Source organism: Zalophus californianus, chromosome 8, assembly GCF_009762305.2.
Source record: "Zalophus californianus isolate mZalCal1 chromosome 8, mZalCal1.pri.v2, whole genome shotgun sequence".
Taxonomy (NCBI): Eukaryota; Metazoa; Chordata; class Mammalia; order Carnivora; family Otariidae; genus Zalophus; species Zalophus californianus.
This window is the reverse complement of record NC_045602.1, coordinates 85829095-85850365: the sequence shown is the minus strand read 5'-3', so window position 1 is coordinate 85850365 and position 21271 is coordinate 85829095. Positions and strand designations below refer to the sequence as shown.

At 39.3% G+C, this 21271-nt stretch overlaps 1 pseudogene; it reads right to left on the bottom strand.

Moving 5' to 3' along the window:
• Positions 1–2785: 2785 nt before the first annotated feature.
• LOC113938850 lies at positions 2786–2913 on the bottom strand (annotated as a pseudogene).
• Positions 2914–21271: the final 18358 nt, after the last annotated feature.

The following is a 21271-nucleotide window of genomic DNA, read 5'->3' as shown; positions in this document are numbered from 1 at the left end:
ATAACACACCTGTGTAACCAGCACCCAGTTCAAGACAGAGAATACTATGAGAACCACGGAAGGCTTTCCATGCCCTCCAAACACTATCCCCAAAGCGTGACCACACCCTGACTCCGTAGATCAGTTCTGCCCATTTCTGGGGTTTATACAAATGGACTCAAACAGCATGTTCTGTGTCTGGCTCATTTAGCTCAACGTTGTGTCTGTGAGATTCATTCATGCTGCTGCTTGCAATGACAGTTTGTTCCTTCTCAACCCTGTAGAGTATTTTAGCTGTCATTTTCATTAAAAAAGATGGTCTGGATCTACTTTAACATGGTCAATTCTAGGAAATAGCTACAATTTTCAAGTAACCTTTTTCTCAATGCTGAACATCAAAAGGGATCACAGAGAGTTGGCAGGCACTAATGTGTTTTTCCTTGAAATCTGAGTGATCACACTCTCGTTTTATTGCTTTGATGGTGTTACAGGATTTCTTTTCCTTCAGTGCCTGAGGTTCTCCGTCACGCCGCTTTGAAGCATGAAGAGGCGGACCAGACGAAGAGTGGTGGGCAGCAAAGTTTACTGAGTGATAGTACAAAGCTCTCGAAGAAGAAGGGGACCCGAGAGGGTTGCCACCGGGAGTTTCTAAGTCTAGGGGTTTTTATGGGCTTGTTGGCTGGCTTTTTAAATCTGATTAACCCTCCACGTGCCTGTCACCCCATCAAGTTTTTGTCATCTACCTATCACATGGGAAAGGGTGGAGGGCTCATTCCAGGGTGGTGTAAAATCCTTTTAAGGGTGGTTTCCTCTTCGGGTCGGGGAGCCCCTTGTCCCTCCCTTCCTTTCGTCCAACTATCCGTCATTAATGAGAGGTCGTGTAAATATCAGGCTTGATTACCTTTGAGGACTGCAGAGCACTGAGAAATATTAGTACTTTTAAAAGTCACCCTAAGCCTTTGTGTGTAGTCACATCCTAATCCCAAATACCGTTTTTTTTTCCACTTCTAAAACATACCGTGAGATTTAGTGGGATTGTTTCAGGGAGGTGCTAATTGATTTCATCCTCTTCTTTTTTTCCTGTCTAAAAAGTCTAAAATGATTTTTCGAAAGGAAAAAACAGATTGCCAGCATGGTTATTTGCAAATATATGACCACACCAAAGAGTCAAGAATTCCACACCTCTGCACCAGTAGTATACTTTTAGAGAAGTCCCCATTTATATTATTGTTGTTGAGACTGCCAAGGGAAAATTTGCAAAAGTTCTGGAGTAAATATATTATTTTGAGAGCCTGCAACATCTTACCCAAAACACAACTCTAAATTTAGATTGCTTTCTTAGAGATTGCTTCTGAAAATTTTACTGTATCATCCAAATGGGGGTAACTTCACATGGTCGATTCATTCAAATGTATAATATTCTCAGGTTCATTCTGATGAAGTAAAATGTGACCCCTGTTTCTAAAATACAGACTAAGGCTTAAAAATCAAAATTAATTCTATTTTTCACACTCTGCTGCATTAACAAATGAATCAAACACAGGCTTATCTTCTCTTTTGGAAAGGAGTTGTAGGAGTTTCAGTGGCCAAGGAGAAAGAAACTAGATAAATATTTTACCTTCTCTTTACTCCAAAACATTTGGAAAAATCGTTTCGAATATTCAAAAACCCTGGAAGTGTGTCTTTTTAGCCCGTTGTTGTTCCTCTACTGCTGGTCAAGTGTTCCCACTTGGTAGCCTTGGAGAAAACACTGCGACGTACAAGAGGAGAAAGATCTCCAGGACTTCAGACTCAAACTTCATAGATATAGACACAAGGGTACACTCCAACACACATGAACCCCAAGGCACATAACACAGATAACATGAAATCGAAAACAGAGCTGCTGTCAGGATTGGCCAGGTGATCCAGAAGGGGTCAAGCCCCACCTTGATACAAGACCAGGGGGCAGTTTGCCTATAAGGTCACAACTATCACTGAGCCCTCCATTTCCCTGGATCTCAGTTTCCTGACAGATACATTGTGAAAGGATTTGACCATGTGGTCGAAGTCTCCTTGCAGAACTAAAATGCTTTGATTCTTCTTCAGAAATATATCAAGTGGTGAGAGGCAGGAAGGAGGTCAGAGCAGAGGCCAGGAATGTGGTGATTATAGTTACAGGGAGCTGGCAGGGTTAGGAATAAATAATTAGATCTCCTGGGACTTCAGGAAGGGAGTCAGGATCTAGGAATGGTGATATACGTTCAGAAATGCCCCTAATCCTGGTGCCTTTGAAGTTCCTGCCAAATGAGGACGTGGCCAGGAGACTGAAACAAGACACAGCATCTGCCCAAGTTGACATGTACCCGAAGGACAGTCATCACCGGATTACGTGGCACCTGACCCACTTCAGAGAAGGCGGCAATTTGGGCTGGGATATGGGGCTTGGAATATTTTTAATGAACTTTTTAAAGTTTTTGAATAGTTTCAGATTGACATAAAAATGACAAAGATGGTACAGAGATTTGCCATTTACCTCCGTCCAGCTTCTATTGTTAACATCACACATTATTACAGCACATTTGTCACAATGACTGATCCAACGTCAACACTTTATTATTAACTTAAAACCATGCTTTATTCAACTTCCCTTAGTTTTTACTAATGTCTTTTTGCTGCTCTAGGACCCGATCTAGAAGAACAGGTTACATTTGGTCCATGTCCTTTTAGGCTCTTTTGGGCTATGACAGTTTCTCAGACTTGTCTCGTATTTTGAAGACCTTGACAGCTTAAGGAGAGCTGGTCAGGGAATTTGTAGACTGTCAGTTGGGGGTTTGTCTAGAGTCTTTTTTCTTTTCTTTCTTTTTTTTTTTTTTTGTCCTCCAATAGAAGACGTATCAGATACTAAACTGATAAGAACAGATACTACAAAAGACTCAAAGGCCAAGAAATGATTCATTGTTTTTTTTAATGTTTGGAGTGGGGTTCTGGGCTTTGGGGAGGAAGACTACGGAAGAAACAGTGCCATTCTCAGCACATCAGATCAAGAACACATGGCAGCAACATGATTTATCACTGTTAACATTAACCTTGCTGTTAACCAGAGTAGTGTTTGTCACCTTTCTCCACTGTAAAGTTACTCTTTTTCCCCTTTTCATACTGAAATCTTTGGAAGGAGGTCACTCTGCCGCAGCCCAACTTAAGGGTGGAGAGTTGGACACTTTTCCTTGAAGGAAAATCATTGGGTAAATTTTTTGCCATACTTCTGCACAAAAGACTTGTCTCTTTTCTCTCATTCATTTATTCACTGATGTTTATTAATATAGACTTATGGAGATTTATTTTATACTTTGAATTATAACCCAATGCTACTTTATTTTCGTTTTCAAATTGTTTCAGCTTTGGCCACGGGCAGCTCTTGCAGTCCGCTCCTGTGTCCCATTGACTTACCACCTTCATTGTGGGTTTGGAGGTTATTTAGATTTGTTTTGTTTTGTTGAGAACTTCCTGATTTTCTAGGATTTGTGTTTTGACAAAAGTGGCTCACCTAGGACAATTCGGCCTTTTGCCTAAGCCTCTTGTTCTGGTTAACTTTATATAATCATCTAGATAATGTTTACATGTAGGTATTTTCAGATTTCACATAGATATCAGGGAGCAATATAGGAGGTTGGTTTTTACTTGCTTTGGCCCCAGGGCTGTGCTCTGACTACATATTATACATTCCTATGGTCTTAAAGAGATACCTCTTTTCAGCTCAGGGAATGATTTTCTTTCATGTATTTATTAAAATTCTTCCTACATTTTCATTGTTTTCTTTTTTCTGTTAACTCTTAGTAGTTGGATAGCCTTCTGAATTGAGCCTCTTGAGTTTCAAATCTTTTGTCTTTTTCATTTCCTTGACTTTTTGTTTCATAGTCAAAGAGATTTCTTTACCTTTATCCTTTCAGCCTCTAATATATATACAATCTGTCCCTGTCTCAGGGCATGCAGTTCTTGTTTCTTTTATAAACGCAATCTCCTTAAATCATTCTAGGGATGCCAATTAAAGCTTTTAAAAGTTTTCTTCATTACTTGATTTATTTGTGTTTTTTACAGGGTTTGGGGGAGGAGAGGGTTAGTGTAATTTATTTTAGCAGTAATTACCCCATTGAATGCCCTGCTCACATTTTAGAATGTGGTAATAGGAAGCATGCTTAAAAGCTCTCTGCAGGTGCACAAGGCTTTCCACCTTCAGGCTTCATTTTATGCTTCAGAAGTAGTTCTTATCAGATGGAACCTCCAACTCTGAGCACCAGCACCTCTCTTAGCTGTCCTAATTTTTTCCAGAGTGTCAGTTCAATTCCTTTAGAGAAGAATCGTCAAATATATTATACTGGGGTAAGTGTTTGGTATAGGCAGAGGTAAGGGTAAACTATGGACAAGCCTCTAGTTGGCACATTTTCAGCCCAAATCATAATTTTCACCTTCTGGTCTCTGTTTAACTGGTGGTATGTGCATCTCCAACCACAGACCCTCTGCACAGCACTGAGCAGTTTCTCTCAGTCGCACTTCCGTCTATGTGGACTTGCCATGTAGCTCCTTTGCTTCACAAGTGACTGAATTTATCTGCCAGATATATGCCTAGAAATTAAATTGTTAGTACAATGTACACATGAGTTTGTAATTTTGATAAGTAGTGATAATTTTGCCTACAGGGGGAGATTCCAGTCTACATTCTCACAGGCAAAAAATGAGCCTCTCCAAAATATTTGTGTCATCAAATTTTTGGAATTTTGTCATTCTGATGAACAAAAATGACATGTCAGTTTAATCTTGCTGCATTTATCTTATATGAATGAGGCTGAAAATCTTTTATTTTTTTAGGAGCTACCTATATTCCCTTTCTGTGAACAGTCTGTTTAATTCTTTGACTAAGTCCCTCATTGGTCCTCTGCCTTATTGAATTATACAAACTCTTTATATATTGGGAGATTAATGTTTTGACTATGTCATAAATTACAAATATTTTTAACCATGTTGCAGCTTGTCTTTTGACAGAATTTATAATTTTTTCCCAAGAAAACATTTTTGGTGTTCATATAATCAAGTGTATGCATTTCCATAGTGGTTTTGGAATGTGGTTTAGAGTTAGAAGAAACTGGCCTTCTCTAGAGGAAAAAAACAGGATTATCTCATGTACCTTCTAGTACGTTTTATAGTTTCTTTTTTTTTATTTGTCTTTGGCCCATTTAAAATGCATCCTTGAGCCTAGAGTGCATTATCTAGTGTAGACTATAAGGCTCTTTTACAATATTTGGTACCTTTCTTTCCCCACCCTCCTTACACTAGATTTGACCATGTGACCTGCTTTGGCCAATGAAATGTGAGCTGAAGTAGTCTCTGTCGCTTCTGGTCCGAAGCTTTAAGAGATGATGCATACTTTGTTCTGTTCTCTCTCTTCTCTCCAGCAAGGCAACAAGCAGGTGTGTCACAGAGAGTCTGGGATTCCAGAGTGACAGTAATGATGACTGGTGCAACAATATATAACACGAATGAGAAATAAATCTTTGTTAGATTAAATTAAGCCACTGAGATTTTAGGGTCCTTTTTCCTGTAGCATAACCTGAACCTTATTTATTATAGGATTTAACTTCATTTTTTTCCGGATGCCTGCCCCATGGTCATATCCCAGATTGTTGAATGTTTTGTCTTTCCTCATTCATCATATGCAACGTTTGAATTAGGGTCAATTTCTAGAGGGTTTGTTTGTTTGGTTTGTTTGTTTTCTTTGTTGTCCCTTGATCATGTCCACATGCATTTTCGTATCTTTCTCAGTGTTACACATCTATGACTAAATATATCGGTTTTAACATTTATCCTTTGACTCCCAACTATTACAAGTAAGATCATTATTTTTTCTCAATTTCTTTCCCCTTTGCACTTGTGATTTTATCAGTTGTGTCATTTCTGCATTATCAGATCATGTAGCACCCACATTTGTGTTCATCTTCATTTCATTGTTAAATATGCTGTGCTTCTTGAAATCCTTTCTTCGTAGTTTCTCTTCAGGCCTTTTGGTTAGCTAAAGAGCATCTTCTTGCAGCTTCCTTAGATGAACTCATAGGAATTTTGCTCAAGTTCAAAACTCTTTGCCTGTCATCCTTACATCTGAAAGACATTTTGACTGAGCATCAAATCCTCAGCTTACTTTTTGTTTCTTTGGACGTCTTTGTCATAAGATGCTATAAAAGAATAAAATAAAGTTGATCCCCCAGCCACCCCCATGCCTTATTTTGCTTGGCTGCATGAAAATTTCTTTCTTTATCCTCAAGCTCCAATGGTTTTACAAGAAAATGACTCGGGTTGATTGGGCTAAATTTAACTTGGGACTTGGTGTATGCTTTAAATAGAAATTCAAGTTGTCTATTAATTCAGGGGAAACTTTTAATGTATTATATATTTAAACACATTTTTCAGTTCTGCTATTTTGCTTCTCTTTTTCAGCAACTCAAGTGTCACATGTCTTTGGTTTATCACCTATATTATTTTTCTAATCATTTTTATTTGATAAAATTTCAAGCATATAGAAAAGGTGCAAGGAGAATAGAAAGTACGCTTATTTTGTCTTCACCCAGATTCACTCATTGTTTATATTTCACTCCATTTGCTTATGATTTGTATATGTTCCATCTCTGTCTCTCCACATACACTCACTCACACACACACACAGTCACACATGTACATGTATTTTTTAACCAATTGAGAATAAGCTGTAGACATTACACCCTTCTGCCCTAAATATATCAGTATATTTCCTGACAAGGCTATTCTTTTATATGATCAAGAACAATGTTCAGGTTCAGGAAATTTAATATTAATACAATCCTATTATCTAATTCCCAGTCTCTATTCAAATTTCATGATTGTCTCTATAATGTCTGCTATGACATCTCCCTCACTCCATCCAAGATTTAATAAAGGGTCACACATTATATTTAATTATCATGTCTCTTTAGTCCCTTTTAATCTGAAGCATTCTTTAGACTTTATTTTCTTTAATGACTGATCAGTTATCTTGAGAATCTCACTCAATGTGTGTAATTGGATGTTTTATCATGATTAGTTGTAGTTCTATGTTTTTGACAGAAATGCTACAGAAGCGGTGCTGTGATCTCAGGGAGTCATAGCAAGATCTTGATTTGTCTCAAAGTTAACTTTGATCCCTTGAGGGACATGGTGTTTGAAAAGTTTCTCTGCTCTAAGCTACTATTTCTTTTTTTTCTCCAAAATATATAAAGAACTTATTTCTTTTCCCTTCATAACTAATAAGTATCTTGTGGGGAGACACTTGAATGGAAACAGGATGTTCACATAGTCTCACACTTTCACCCACAAGTTTTGTTTTGTTTTTGTTTTTGGGTTTTGGGTTTTTTTTTTAAGATTTTATTTATTTATTTGACAGAGAGGGACACAGCGAGAGAGAGAGCACAAGCAGGGGGAGTGGGGGAGGGAGAAGCAGGCTTCCCGCAGAGCAGGGAGCCCAATGCGGGGCTCGATCCCAGGACCCTGGGATAATGACCTGAGCTGAAGGCAGACGCTTAACGACTGAGCCACCCAGGCACTCCTGCCCACAAGTTTTTAATCAACAGCTCTATGACAGTGATTTCCTAACTCCATCATTCCTTCTGCTTTTCTTCATTGCTTTTCACAGTAATGAGGAGCTTGTCCTTCTCATTCATTCATTCATTCATTCATCATTCATTCATTCATTCATTCATATCGGTACCACTGATTGATTCTCATTTTATCCAAGGAGTTACAAATTCCCTTCAGTCATTATTTATTTTGATGCTTACATTGTCCCAGAACTGACCAGCTGAAACATCTTTGTAAGTTGGCTCCTGGGGCCTTTTGGGGAGTCTCCATCATTCTTTGATTACTTTCTTGCTTCCCCACAAAAGGATGCTCTATTACTCATCTTATACTTTCCTTGCCACAACCTTAGAATCAGCTATTTCTCCAAGGAAACCATTCCTCCCAGCCAGTTTATTAGAGAGTGGTATTTAGATCTCAAGGTCCGGGTGCTGATTGGTACTGAGGCCTATTTCTCCTAGGCCTCTTCAACCAGGAGAATTGGAAACATATGGATGGATTGATGTGTGTGTGTGTGTGTGTGTGTGTGTGTGATCATGAGATTATACAGATACCTCCAATTCCACTGCATACCACAGGGTTCATTTTAGTCCCTACTCTCGTCAGGCTTGTAACCAGTTCACCAACAGGAGAAGAGAAACTTGAAGCCAATTATCCTCAATATATTTACTTATTTGCTCAATTCTAGTATGCCCAGAAGTAGTTTCAGAATTATTAACCCACAGGACTGTGGAAAACAAAGCTACTAATTAGACTTCAATATGTGTTGTACATATTATTTTTATCTTCAGTCTGAGGTAGATGGTCAAAACAGTATCTAACATGAGTTATTTGGGCCAGTTTCTCTGTTGGATGTTCTCTAATATTTTTAACATTCTTTGCCCATTTTTTTCTGAGTGTTCCTCTCTACTCTCCATGCTGCTTGATTTATTTTTTTTTTCATTCATGTTTGGACCTTGTCCAGTTCCAGCCTCATTTTGGTGATCGTTGGTTGTTTTGTCATATTTCTATCCTGTGTTCCTCCAGCCTATGTTTCATACCCACCCTGTCTTCCATCTCTTTCCTGAGTTCTTGCATTTCTGCTTCATCACATATCTTTTAAAATGGGATTTCTTTTAAATTTATGGAAATGGTATTATTCTTTAAAATCTCTATCTCTCCCATTGCAGTACTTTTCTGGAGAATACCCTTTCTCTGTTCGTAATCTTTGCTGCTCGTTTCTTTCTTTTCATGTACAGCATCTTTGTTCGGATGGACGTTGTATACAAAAGGTTCTAGTTCCTTCTTTACTATAGCATTTATAGGACTGAGCAATTTAGAGCCAACCTATCTGCAAGAGACTTTTGAAGGAAGAGTGAAGCTGGTATAAGTTTCCAGATTTGCTGGTTTCCACAGAGTGCATGCTCTCTGCACCTCAGCCTTCTCAGGCAACTGCTTCCTACAATGGCTGCTTCTATGCCATTCTACATGTAGACCAACTCCTTCACTTCCTTGCCTTATGGAGCCGTTCCATTTCTATACCCTTCTTTCATAATTTTTCCCTCAGGGTGGGAGCCACATTTCTCAAACTTTACTTTTGTTAGCACTTTTTGAAGATCTGCTGTCGTGGGTTTCTGCTGTCAAAAGCTTTCACAAAAACTGTTAGATCTTCTATAGGTCTGGTCTCAGAAAAATCATATTTCTTAAGACCCTGACCTCTAATTTTTACAGCTGTCCACTGCCAAGAGCTTGTAGCTACTTTCCTGAGGCACCAACTGTAATGTATTGAATGGATTTCTCTATGACAGTGCCAAGTATATTTTTTATGGATGTAAGCATTCTGGATTTTCTTAGCCTGTGACCCAGAGAGCAGAGTCTAAGGCATAGGCTTTTCTAGAACTGCTTTATTAGAAGTGCAACCTCATGGATCAAGAATGAAAGAAAGGGAGAAGAAAGTGGGGGATGAGCCCACCGCTTCACAAAGAGCATGCCTGACTGTTCGTTTGTCTATCACTGTCTTTGGAGAGGCTCTTTCTGCAGCTACTTCTTACATAGTCTGTTCAAGGCAACAAAGGGGAAAGTAGTCCACTGGCTCCTGTTTTCCACTGATTAAAGGTTTGCTCCACAGAATATTAATTTTCTCACACTTCTAAGTTGCACCTCTTTGGGCACCAAACTGAGACCATAGTTCTTACTCCTTAGCATCAGCAGGGAAGCCCCGGTACTAGCTGCAGAGGGCAAGAAGTCACTACAAGTTGATGGCCACCAGAAGTTACTTGTTCAGACTCAGGGTGGCTCTATATTCTCACTGAACAGACACTGTCCCGGTTTAAGTCTATGGCCATGGTATAATTATTAAAAGCACCTCCTTTTACTTTAAAAATTGTTTTGGATTGAATACAAATTAAATATTTATACGGCAGGACCCAGGACAACTGGCCAAAGTCCCTGGAAACAGGTGTATCTGAGAAGATCTGGAGTAGCGTATAAGAGTTGTCTGATACACCATCTGGAACATTTTTTCTGGATATCTCCTACCTTTAAGTAGGCTAACCAGTCAGTAATGTTCAGAGAGCACAAAAGTAGCTTTTTTATATTTTCTGGGGACTTCTCTTCACCATTTGCCTGTTAATATAATCAGATATTCATATAAATAGAATGCCAAAATGCATTAGAGGGTGGGCATGGAAATAGAGCTGACTTGATACCCCAGAAGGAGGTGATAAGGTGTCTGTGCAGATGAGGTATCCAATATGACTTTAGAAATATATGTGGACACTATAATATTCAACCTAAAGATTATTGACTTTCAGTACCATTTTAATGGTGACATGCATTGATTGTGTTTAATTAACTGATCCAGAACATACTATTAAAAAGTCTGCTCAAAACAACTTCCAGAAAATGCATGTAATTTAGAAATTGTTACAGGGTGCTAAATTCAGCTAAATCTAGAAAGAGCATTATCAAGCAAAATTTATCTTTCTAAATAATCTGTAAGTATTTTCAAACAACCCAGACATAGTAGCCAATGTACTGTTCTACTCATTGTAATTTTGGCTTCAAAGGTAAATTTTAATTGGATATATTGAAAATCCCGGTGAAATTCCAGAGGCAAAGCAATCCATTTTAATTATGAAACTTTCAGAGCACATCATGAAAGCCGTGGTCGCCAAGCATCTGAAAGGTAGATCATGAGTTGTTCCAACATGCAAATCACAAAGCGAGGGGCAAGATTTTTCAAAATATTTTCTCTCTCACAGACTTGAATTTGCATTTAAAAACACAAGAATAAATTTATGAGAGATTTTGTCACAACACCAGCAAGGAAAAGCATACCAAGAGAAACATTAGCTATTAGCTGCCTAAAAGCTCTTTGCTGAGGTAGAAAAGAGAGAGTTGGGATAGGTGGACCATGGAGGCACTTAATCAATGAAGTCAACAGTTCAAAAAATGGGGTATGAGTTTTAAAAGAAAATTATAATAGGTAAAATATTGGAAAATAAAAACTATGAGAAGAATCTGTGCTTACTTAATCTAATATAGAGGTACATTATTTTCTTGATTCTGTGACACCATCAAATAGAAGCTACCTCATCAATTAAATAATAGGCTTTTGGAGGAAAAAAGTGCGTATGTTTGTTTTTGTGTGCTTCTTTTTTTTAACTAAACAAATATAACATACATATCACATACTAATTCATCATTCTTTCTTTCTGTTATTACAAAAGGCTTCCTAATTTAGAAACTAAGGATTGTTTTAATAAGACTTTTGGCCATCAACAGCTTTGAATAACATTAAGGAGACACATTGTCTTTCAAAATCCATACTTGTTTGTGTTCTTGACATATTTAACAACTTTAGGATCAACAGCATAATTTTGAAACATATAGGATAATATTAGGGTTTTGACTGTATTTCTTATGATTAAATGCCTGACTAGAATCATATTTCACTGAAAGTTAAACAGTTCCTCTTGAAAGTCAGACAGATATCTTATAGATAAATATTCACCGCCTGAGTGACAGAAAGGTGAATTAATTATACCAACCATTCCAAGCTCCCACTATGAGAGTTTTGGCAATTTCCATACCTTTGATTATATTACCCGGAATGTGACAGGCATTTTTTGGCATACAAAATGGTTGTAATCTTAAAATGATAGTTATAAAGTTATGTTTCTAATATATTTTGAGGAATGAATTACAGATCCAAAATTGAGTTAAATTTAAAATTGTTTCTACTATTTCTATTCATTTCACAATATATACGTATATCAAATCATGATGCTGTTCATTTTAAACTTACACAATGTTATATGCCAATTATATTGCAGTAATACTGAAAGAAAAAAAATCAAAGTAAGTAAATAAATAAATAAGCCAACACGTCTAACACAATAAAGTACATTAGCAGGACAGATGAAAGCAAATTCTCTTCAGATAGAAAAAATAAAACAGAAACATCATCTTGCCTGTCTATCAACCAATGAAAAATCTCTACTTGCAATAGGATGGTCAGCTCTTCTCCCTGTCCTTCAAGAAAAAGAAAACAAACTAAAGATTCATCAAAGAACATTTGAAATGATTTAAGGGATGGGATGGGATAAATAATTAAAACTGCTCAGATGGGAAAGTCAGAGGCTGAGTATACGAGCAGTGGCCAGACCATATACAACAATAGAACCCTGCTTCAAAATCTGAACAACCACCTGGGAAGCCACACTTCAACATCTGTGGCGATTGATGCAGTACCATCATGACTTGGTCAAGAATGACTGACAGCTTCCCTTACATTTTGCCCTGGCTTCTAACTCAACACCAACCACAAAAAGCCAAATATGCACACAAAACAATCACATAAGATATTCCACTTCTTAGTGACCCCACCTCCAACTTCCCCGTGCTACCAAACTCCAAATGGGTCACACCTGCAACCTTCCATCTTATTCCATGATAAAGCTTCTGCACTCTTTAGCCTGCCTTTGAGCCTCCCAAAATACAAGAGATGGTGCCTGATCCTAGCTATGAATAAATAGCCTCTGTTTCTTTTTATGTAGTGACCTTTGCTCATTTCCACAAGGAAAAAAAATGTTTAGGAGTTAAGATGATAAATACCTCTAAAATCAAGAAGGATAGGCTCAAGTAGAGACTTAATCACCAAATTTTGTCCTTTGAGAAGGAAAATGTCCCCTATGTCATCTAAACACTAAGTCCCCTATGAAAACAGTCATGACAAAGTAAATATCAGACAATTGTATTTTTTTTAAGATTTTATTTATTTATTTGACAGACAGAGACACAGCGAGAGAAGGAACACAAGCGGGGGGCAGGGGAGGGAGAAGCGGGCTTCCCGCGGAGCAGGGAGCCCAATGTGGGGCTCGATCCCAGGACCCTGGGACCATGACCTGAGCCGAAGGCAGACACTTAACGACTGAGCCGCCCAGGCGCCCTACATCAGACAACTGTAAAAGAACCCATCTTAGGAAATTATTTGTAAAGTTGATATTGCTATGTACAATATTACCTCTGTCTCTTCCAAGATCAGGCTGTCAAGCAAATTTGACCAAGAGACCAGTAAGTAATTAAATCCACAGTAAGATGCAGAAATATTTGAGGGTCAGAACTAATCCAAATCCTACCTCTTTTGTGAAGCTGTTCTGGATCTTTTAAGCACACCCAGTGCTCTGCCTACCTTCATTCGTTGTTCTCATAGACTACGGTCACCCATGACCTTAAACTCCATGCATAATTGAGTAACTACTGTGCCTGCCTTGCTAGTGTTTCATGAGTTAGTGTGGTTCCCCGAAGCAAAGGTTAATGTTCTGAGGGAAGGAGCACAGAGTGTGAATTTCCTGGACTACCTATGTCATAACAACACAGATAGACTGACCATTAAGGTTGACTTCCTGTCAGATGTCCTCATGGGATGCTGATGGTTTCTTACATCATAGCTCTTCCCAGAGTTGTGTCGTGGTTGCTTGTTTGCTTACCTGTGTCCCCCTTTCAACTGGAAAGACTTCAGGGCAATGACTTGTGTTTTTGTGTGTTGTTGTTGTTGTTGTTCATATTTAAAACCCCCGTACCTAGCTCGGTTGCTGGTTTCAATGTTGAATGTTTTGTTGTCTACCAATATCTATCTGAGAAAAAAACTATGTGTGAATCAGCAATGATCTAATGGGTAATAGATGATGCATTTACTATTCCAGGGTTAATGAAATTTTCCTTAAATGGACAAATGGCAAATATTAGGCTTGCAGGATATAAGGACTCTGTGAAAACTAGTCAATTCTATCTCTGTCAGACAAAGCAGCCCTACACAGCAGTAAACAAATGGGCATGACTGTGTAAATAGCACTTTTTTTCACAAAAACAGGGAACTGGATGTAGCCAGAGACCCACAATATGCCTACCTTTGCCATAGAATGTCAACACTTCAAAAAGAGGTGGAAATGAGAAACTTCCAATAAATCTAAGCAATACTTCCCAACATCCATACGATCAGCATCTGGACTAGTCTAAAAAGTGATGTTATTTGTTACCTACATTCATAGTGGAAGAAAACACTAAATTTCAGTCAGAGGTTAGTCAAGACAAAAGTGGGGCCTGGGGTAAGAACCCTGCTGTGGGAGGAATGGAGTCTACCTTCAGTCATCAGTCTTTACAGTAACACTTTCCGTGGATGGATTACACACCATGGTCCAAATATTTAACATACATCATCTTGTTTAATCCTCAAAGAACACTACAGATTAGGCATCATTGTTTCTGTTTCATACCTAAAGAAACAGTGATGGAAGTTACTCAAATGTTTTGCTTGAGAACCCAAGGCTTGTGTGGGGAACAGACAATTTCAAGCCCCGGTCTGCCCACCTGCAGATGCTGTGTGTTCTTCAGACTCTGTGGAGGGGGTGGGAGAAGCCAATGTTATGGGAGGTGTGTTATGTATAGCTTATAACAGTAACCTGTAGTGATCAAATAAACTTAACTTCTATTCAAAATATGATGTTGACATTCTTTTAACTCTTGAAATCTATCACCCAAAGATTAGAAAAAAAAAAACTGTTTGATGGAATTTAACTGCTTGGATTAATAATTGTATTGAAATTATATTCATTAGCAAAATGCAACAAACTGCACATTTTTTAAAGATTTATTTATGTGTTTTAGAGGGAGAGAGAGGGATAGAGAAAGCATGGGCGCATGGGGGATGAGGGGCAGAGAGAAAGAATCTCAAGCAGATGCAGCACTTAGCACAACTCTGAGGTGGGGCTCGATCTCACAACCCTGAGCTCATGACCTGAGCCGAAATGAAGAATCAGATGCTTAACCAACTGAGCCACCCAGGCATCCCCAAAGTGCACATTTTTGAAGAAAGAAGTCTTCGTGTTAAAACAGTGTTAGTATTTCAAAAGTCGAAAATAAAACTTTTCCATAATACAACTGACTATTTTTATTTGAACACATTGTAAAAGTGTTTAAAAGTTCTAATTTTCAAGTTCTCACTAACGTGAAATTAAATTTTTAAAGTGTAAGGTTGATCTGTAACATTTATACAACTTGCTATATGTTCTACATCTGGCAGGTTTTCTTTCTCTTCTTTCTTATCCATAGTCTTCCTCTATATGGATTTTACTAGAAGGAAGCATAAGGATTTCGGGGGTATGGAATCATGATAAACAGGCCTGTTATATAACTGGCTCAAAACATGCACTAAAAAGACTATAAGAATTGATTTGTTCCCCAATAGCTTTTTTTATTATTATTTAAATTTTTTTAAAGATTTTATTTATTTGTTTGACAGAGAAGATAGTGAGAGAGGGAATACAAGCAGAGGGAGTGGGAGAGGGAGAAGCAGGCTTCCCACTGAGCTGGGAGCCTGATGCAGGGGCTCAATCCCAGAACCCTGGGATCATGACCTGAGCCAAAGGCAAATGCTTAATGACTGAGCCACCCAGGCGCCCCTCTCCACTGGCTTTTGACCTGAACTCATTAGCTGCCTTCCTTCAAAGGATGCAAACTTTACAGAGGCAATGCAGAAATAATGACTAGATTTTTAAGTGTACCGATGGAATTTTTCTTTTTGAGATGCTAACAAAGAGATCCTTTGATTTTGTTGGTTTCCTGACTCTTAAACACACTCACAAACACATACACACACAACAACAGTTTGAACAAATTCCTTGTTGAGGTTCAAAAGCTTCCAGGCCCTCACCCTCTGGCTTAGAAAGTCTCTGCCCCTGCCTCTGCCCCTGTGGACGCGTCTCCTCCACTAGGGCATCTCAAAATCCTCCTGCCCTTCAAAGATCTCCTTGACCTGTTAACCTGTCCTGGAGACTTGAAGAAATTCTTACCTAAGGTGTCTTTCCTCTCTTTTTACAAGGGTTTTAAAAAGTCAAAAAAAAATTTTTTTTAAATAGCAATTTAACATTCAGGTTATTTTGAAGCCTCCATAATCAAAGGCTGCACAAGTAAAGGTTCTGTTAGCACACTCACCCACGTGGTCCATATGTTATATTTTGGATAGGCGAGATGTTAAATATAAGCTTTAATAAATGCAGTGAGGCTAAATGAAGTCAGGAATCGTGATATTTGCATTTACTGTTTAACCGTGATTTTGCCTCACTCTACCAAATGAAGACAGACAACCCTGAGCAGGAGAGGGAGGAGTCATTGTCTACTTGGTTTTTACCAATTTGTAGGCATACAATCTAAGTTTCAACCTTACCATCTCACTCCTGGTCTTGTTTTCTTCTTTATTTAGCTTTTTACTCATCTCTTTTTTCTCTCCCTTCATAAACTCATAGCATGTCTCAAGTATAGAGGGAAGAAGTACAGAGATTATACGACTGGATAGTCACTCTCACGTCTGTTTGGAGATAGGGTTAGGCTGCAGTGGATCTGACTTGTCTTGAATTCATAATTCGTGTGATGCAAGTTGCCATCCAGATGACTGTTTTGGTTGGCTTTGTAATTCAAGAATACTAATACGATTATGTAGTGAAAAGAAAAGCTAAGGAGGAATATATCTTTGTTATTTGATTTCAAGTATATTCACAAATAGCTTTCAACACTGACAAGAGAGCGACACGCAGGCACTCTTGTCAAGTAACACCAAACATCTGGATGAAAACTGCAAAAGAAGAATCAAGCAAATTGCCTATTTTTGAATAGTCATGAAGTGAAGCACTCAGGTCTTTGGAACATCACACACGGGCTTTTGATGAATGTTTATCCCTCTTCAAAGCAAAAATTCTATGAATACTGCCTTGGATTTCTTACAGATAAATCATAGTGTCTTATCTCAGAATGAGATAGCATTAGAAATGGGAAAGCACTGGAGAGGGGGTTCTCAGGGCTGGCAGAGAAGGAAAGCGGGAATTCATCAGAAATGGGATGGGGTGCACCACCAGAGGGATGAACAGCTACCCTTTCTTGAGGACTCTATCAGGCATGGGCCACGTACTTCATATGCATCACCTCATATAAGCCTCAAAACAACCCCAGGATTCTAGTTACAACTTATTGAGTGATTATTATGAATTAAGAACTGTTCTAAGCATTTACATTTACTGATTTAGTCCTCACACCAACCTTTTCATAGCTGAGGTCACTGAGAACCACAGAGGTTGGCTTGCCTAATCTATGTACCTAGGGAAGCCACACTCTGTGTGAAGGGGGTGGTCCTAGAGAGGACTACAATGCACAACTCTTCCTTATGTCTCTGAAAAGCTGGAACAGCCTCGGTCTAGTGTTTTGTCTAGAAATCCCTTTTCGCCTGCTCAACAAATAATTATTATGAATAGCTGTCCTTTGTGGAATGGTCAGTGTGTAAGACACTGTTCTAAGTGTGGTATGTGCATTCATCTCTATATTTTATTATCTTTTTTCTTAGAAAACTGAAATCCAGAAAGGTTAATTAACCTGCTCAAGTCAACAAATACTAAATAGAAGAGATTAGATCCATACTGTGAGACTGAAGTTCTGTGTTAAATACTGCAGTAAGCATCACTCACAAGAGCATTTTTGGGCACATGCCATGACAATGTCTGGCTTAGAGGTCAGTTTTGTTCTGATGAAAGGCCAGAATCCTTGTCAGAAATGAGCTAAGGGTCAATTGAAGAAGATATACATAAACCAACAATCAAAATATCTTTAAAAAATTGTTTTAATTAAATGGAAATGCATCAGAAAACACCTATGTGGGACATGACACTTGACCTGCCACTTACAGGATGCATAAGAAGTTAACTAGCAGAGTAATACTGGGCTCAACACAAAGAAGACTCAGGCTGAATGTGAGCCTATACCTTCTTGCATGGAGCTCTAAGGATGTCACAGCTACAAGAGAGTTACTGAACATGCAAATGATATTTCACCATAGAACCAGAATCCCCTGCATTGACTTGTACCAGAATGTCCCTTTCTCCCTCTCTGCACCTTTCCATCTCACCCACCCTCAATTTCTACATAGCTCTAATACTCAGTATTACTAGGCAGATTTAAATCACACTTCCTTTCAGGCAAATCCTACTATAATCCAATATCCTACTATATTATAATTGTTTCCTTCCATCTCCATCTCCCCTACTGGATTGTGCACTCATATTTTCCTTGCCCAAGTGCCTAGCTCTCCCCCATTCCAGTGCCTCACAGCCACTGAGTAGGTGGTTAAGGGGAAGCTTTGGTTTAGAATAGAGCCCAACCTCCTTCATGCTCAGAGAAGTTGAACTTGTCCTAAAACATGTCAGTAGTAAGAATCAGGGCTAGGATTTAGGTCTTTAGCTCTCTGGCCTAGCTTTCTCTTCATCACAGCATGCTGTCCCCAAATTGAGCAGAGACTGCTTAACTGCTGACCCATGAATACAGAGCTAATAATGTGAAGAATTGGAACTCTGATTTAAGTCTGTTGAGTCCCGATTTAATAATCATCACAGAAAATCAGCTAGGATTTCTTGGCAAAAATTTGAGGTTATACACTGCAATGACAGTTGTTAGAGCATGATGTGGGGACATGCAGGAAGCAGCTAGCAGGGCAGGGATGACATTATCAGTGATCAAACTAAAAACCAGCTAGGGGCACCTAGGTGGCCCAGTCGGTTAAGCATAAAACTTTTTATTTCAGCTCAGGTCATGATCTGATCCAGGTGGTGAGATCGAACACTGCAATCAGGCTCCTTGCTGGGCATGGAGCCTCTTAAGATTTTCTCTCTCTCTCTCTCCCTCTGCCCCTCCCCACTCCTTCTCCAAACAAATAAACAAACAAACAAAACAAACAAACATCAAACAAACAAAAACCTTAAGAACCAGCTAAGTGATGGAAATCAAGGCATTATATGGGTGACTACCCCAGAAATCAAAGATCCATGACAGATCCTCATACTTGACTCTGCCTTCAAGCTCCCACATATCTAAGTTAGTCTTGGCTAGTCTTTTCCTAAGCTAACAAAGCTCTTCTGTAAGCTCCCACACATCTAGGTTAGTCTTGGCTAGTCTTTTCCTAAGCTAACAAAGCTCTCTGTCTCTTACAATCCTTACAGAGGAGTAGTACCTGGGTGGCTCAGTCCGTTAAGCTTCTGCCTTCAGCTCAGGTCATGATCCCAGTGTCCTAGGTTCGAGTCCTGCAACAGGTTCCCTGCTCAGCAGGGAGCCTGCTTCTCCCTCTGCCTCTGCTCACTCACTCTCTCTCTCTCTCTCAAATAAAGAAAATAAAATAAAAATCTTTATAAAAAAAATCCTTACAGAAGTAACTTAAGATCTCAGCACCAAAAGAAGGTAAAGGAGTTTCCAGGGCTGGTCCAATATGTAAAGAGGTTGAAAGTTATCCCTCCCATTCACACAACAACAAAGAGCTACAAACTGAAAATCAACAACTCTTTTTAGATCCACCTCCCCAAAACTGGGGAGAGAGACAAGGAAATATAGAGCCTCACAGCTTAGTGGAAGCAGAAGCTCCTGGAACCACAAACTGATAGGAAAACTGAAACTGTAATTGATGAATTGTTAGAGGCTCAGTGTGGACAAGCTTGAGAGATAAATGTGGAGGACCCACATGCATTTGTCAATTCTAGTTCCAGAAACCTCATCAGATGCTCAGAGTGGAGATCAGAGAAAAATCTCCTCCTTCTTCTGGCAGGTGAAAGGGAAAAGTAATCGTTATTTTGAACTATACCTAGAGCAATGTTATCTTAATAAAGACCCAACTCAAGAGAAACTATTTTACCAGAGCCTAACATATTTCAGTTTTACTAGAATTCAAGGGAAGGAAAATACCCAAATTCAGCCCTCAGAAGACTTCCTGTCCCACCTAAGAGGGAAAGGATGCTGAGAAGTACTCATCATGAAAGTTACAGCCCAAGGGCACAGACTCACTAAAATACTGAGACCTGATCATAGGGCTATAGAATGCTTCCTCTCCTCTGGACTTCTGCACCGTATCTATAGATGTTGAGAGTTTAGCATCCATTCAGTTTGGCCAAGTGGCCTGCAAGAACTTTAAACCAACACAAGCACCTCATGCAAGTGCATGCCCTAGAGAGTAGACCATAGAGTCACAAACAACTATGTCTTTGATATGATTTCCCCAACAGCCCTTGTGATCCAAAGTCTCCTCCACCTTACAGGGACTTCCTTTTGTGCGCCTCCTAGATAAGACCCCTAAGGGGCTTACCAGCACCTTACTCCTTTGGTTTGAATTGACCAGACCAGCCCTTGCCTGGGAACCACAAAGCACTTGGCCTAGGAACCCTAATAAAGGTATGCACTCCAGGTCCTACTGCTCTGTCTGCACTACACCTTGACTTTCCCATGTAGCCCCTCAAGGCATTCCCCATACTTCTTCCAGGACCCGTGAGTGATAAACTTCTCTATTTCAATTTCTCCTGTTGTTTGTCATTGAACTGTAGTCCACCATCCAGTACACGGTGCTTCCCTGACAAATGCTAACCTAACAAAGTCATAACATTAGTATAACAATGGATATAGACAAGGGAACTGCAAGTCTCAGACCTTATTTAAGAAGAAGTTTCTAGGAGGGGTGCCTGGGTGGCTCCATCGTTAAGTGTCTGCCTTCGGCTCAGGTCATGATCCCAGGGTCCTGGGATCAAGCCCCACATCGGGCTCCCTGCTCCGTGGGAAGCCTGCTTCTCCCTCTTCCACTCTCCCTGCTTGTGTTCCCTCTCTTGCTGCTTCTCTCTCTGTCAAATAAATAAATAAAATCTTTAAAAAGAAAAAAAAGTTTGTAGGAAGACAAAAAGACAATAGAGAAGACAATTTTAGTCATTCACACTAGAGCTAGCACACAGAGTAAACACAAACTCCCAACCACAAAACATAAACCTTCACACTAAAGGCCTATTATCTCAGTTCCTTTCACCCAACACACCATTTCTCACATTCAACAACAAATTACAAAGCGTGTTAGCAAGCAAAACCATAGTTTCCAGAGACAGAGCAGACAACAGAACCGGTATGACAGTTGGGGCACCTGGGTGGCTCAGTCCGTTGAACATCTGACTCTTGATTTCAGCTCAGATCATGGTTTTGGCGGTGACATCAAGCCCTGCTTTGGGCTCCACACTCTATGTGGAGTCTGGTTGGGATTGCCTCTCTCCCTCTCCCTCTGCCCCTCCCCCTGCTTGCTCGCTCTCTCTCAAAAAAACAAAAACAAAAACAAAAACCAGTATGACAAAGATTTTGG